Below are 2605 nucleotides of genomic sequence, written 5' to 3' on the forward strand. Positions count from 1 at the left end.
GGGGGTCACTGGGGCAGTAGTTGGTTCTATACTAATTGGCAGCGCGACTGCCCCACAGCCGTTCCATTTCACATAAATGAGAAGGAGGTACTAGCAGTCACCTTCGCAGCTCATTACTGGGCCCCCTGCTTCAGATAACACAGTCACAGTTTCTAGTATCAACAAATGTTCCTCTAGAAATCACACTATCATGAGTGCCTGAGATATCTTTTTTGGCTCTCGGCTACATTTAATTTTCACTTGGTGGCGCGCCACATAAAAGGGAAACATAATATTCAGGCCGACCGTGTATCGCGTTTACATGAACCTGCCTCCTTCTTCAAATTTTTGTCCATGCTTGGGCCCCGCATCCCGGTTGCGGACTTGCTTTGTCACATGACGTCTGACACACTTTCTTTTCTGTTATCTAGGCACTTCCCTGGATGCGAAGTCAAGGTTGGATGACCGAGTGAGAATTCTCCGCTCAAGCGTCTTTGCCGACTCAACTCGACGAACATACCGTACTTACCTTCAATCGTATCTACAGTTCTGTACGGATAATGCAGTGTGCCCGATCCCAATCTCACCAGCAGATCTCGCTCGTTACATAGCCTCGTTGTCTTTCCGTTTGTCCTTCAGCTCCCTCCGGAATTAACTGTCGGCGGTTCGATTGTTACATTTGGAGGCAGGATTTCCTAATCCGGTTGGGACTTATTTCATTAACTCCGTCGTGAAAGGGGCACGTCGGGTACTGGGTGATGCGTCCGCTCCCAAACTCCAGATTCGGCCACAGATATTGCTTAGTATTTTGATACATCTTGACCTCCATAACCCCATGGACATTTGTTTTTGGGCGGTTTGTTTAGTAGCGTTTTTCTCGTTTTTTCGTAAATCAAACCTGTTACCACTGTGTATGTCAGAATTTGACCCCAAAAAGCATCTGGGCCGATCAAGCGTCTCCTTTTCTCCTTTGGGTGCGGTTCTGACGGTTCATTGGTCCAAAACTATTCAGTTCCAAGAACGTGCCCTGCTAGTCCCACTCCCCCACATACCGTGCTCCCCTTTATGCCCTAGCCGTGCTCTCATGCTCTCCTTTAAAAGGTCGCCATGTCCTTCGGTGGACTATCCCGCGTTCATGTATGCCGCCCCTAATGGGTTGAAGTTACTTACATACGAGGCGTTTTTGGCAAAGCTTCAGCACTTCTTGCGGGCAGCTAATATTGACCCCACTAAATACTCGGGTCATAGCTTTCGTCGTGGTGGTGCATCGTTTGCGTTGGAATGTGGCTTACCGAGTGACCTTATCCAAGTACAGGGGATAGGCGCAGTGAAGCTTATAAAAATTATGTTGACCCCTCATTGTCCTTCCGTCAACAGGTGGCTAGCACTTTAGGGGCCGCTATTTCGACACATTTCCCTTCTTGCTAGGGGCTGACTTAAGTAATTACCAGACATGACCCTCTTTATCCTGCCAGGATTACGTTGTGTTTTTGAGTGGGGTTGTGCATGTTACAATCTGTGTGTGTACGTGTTGGTACATTAGTCAATACGGGTGTGTCATCTATTAAAGGTGTAGACATTGTGTATCAGTAACATGCATCTATTATCGTTTGTTTGTTTGTTTGTTTATGTTTAACGGCCCATCGACGGCTGTGGTCATTTAGGGCCATGGTGATTTATTTATTCACTTTACTTTTTTAACAAACATGTGAATAGCGAAGATAAAATCAGATAAAATGGTTCATTTTAAAAGTATTCGCATTGTATGTGTAGATAATTAAAAATAATAAAAGGGGGTTAAAATAATAAAAGAGATAACGAATAGATGATATGGAATATGCGATATATATATAACGTCAAAAAGGATAAGGTGGGTTAAAAGACATCAGAGTCTATAAAATAGACCGATGTCTTTCAAATAGTTAAATAATGCCTTCGAATCCACGGAACTGAAAAGTGTTTTCATATCCGGGACTCGGAAGTAGTTATCACGAATGTGTTTAAAATCGGAACATTCTATTAAAAAANTTTTAAGTTTCGGTTGTATCTTAAAAAGTTTGTTGTTGGTCTCCAGAGACCAGCGTTTCTGCCATTCATTTTGAATGGCTGTACGAATAGTAGGTTTAAAATCTGTGTATGGTAGTTTGATATTTGTTTGTTCGAGATTCAATGCATTTTTTGCTTCCCTGTCAGCAAATTCGTTGCCTTTTATTCCGACATGGCTCGGAATCCATAGTAAAGTTATTTTAGACTTTTTTAATATACGAGATATTCGAAGAGCAAGGTTTTGTACGATTGTGTTTTTAGGATCTCGTAGGATCTATTATCGTATACTGATGAGTAGAGAGCTGACTTTCAGGCTTTATGCCTGCCATCAATCGCCTGGTTATTACATTTAACACATGCTCTTGACAATCTTTATACGGACGCTGACAGATTATCTGCATCTATAAGGGGCTGCCCCCTTACGCGTGGAGATTACCCGTCATTATATATGCTGCCATTTACCCGAATTCCTCTCTGCAATGACATGACTGTGGATCTTGTGTGAATCAACTTGGACAGCACTTACTATAGTTGATGACATGCTTGGGTAACACAACATTTCGGATTGTCCGAACTACAT

At 42.9% G+C, this 2605-nt stretch overlaps 1 pseudogene; it reads left to right on the forward strand.

Annotated features, from left to right (window-relative positions):
• The first annotated feature begins 379 nt into the window (after positions 1 to 379).
• Positions 380 to 1450, forward strand: LOC110457524 (annotated as a pseudogene).
• The last annotated feature ends 1155 nt before the right edge of the window (positions 1451 to 2605 follow it).

This window comes from Mizuhopecten yessoensis, unplaced genomic scaffold (genome assembly GCF_002113885.1).
Source record: "Mizuhopecten yessoensis strain PY_sf001 unplaced genomic scaffold, ASM211388v2 scaffold9175, whole genome shotgun sequence".
NCBI lineage: Eukaryota > Metazoa > Mollusca > Bivalvia > Pectinida > Pectinidae > Mizuhopecten > Mizuhopecten yessoensis.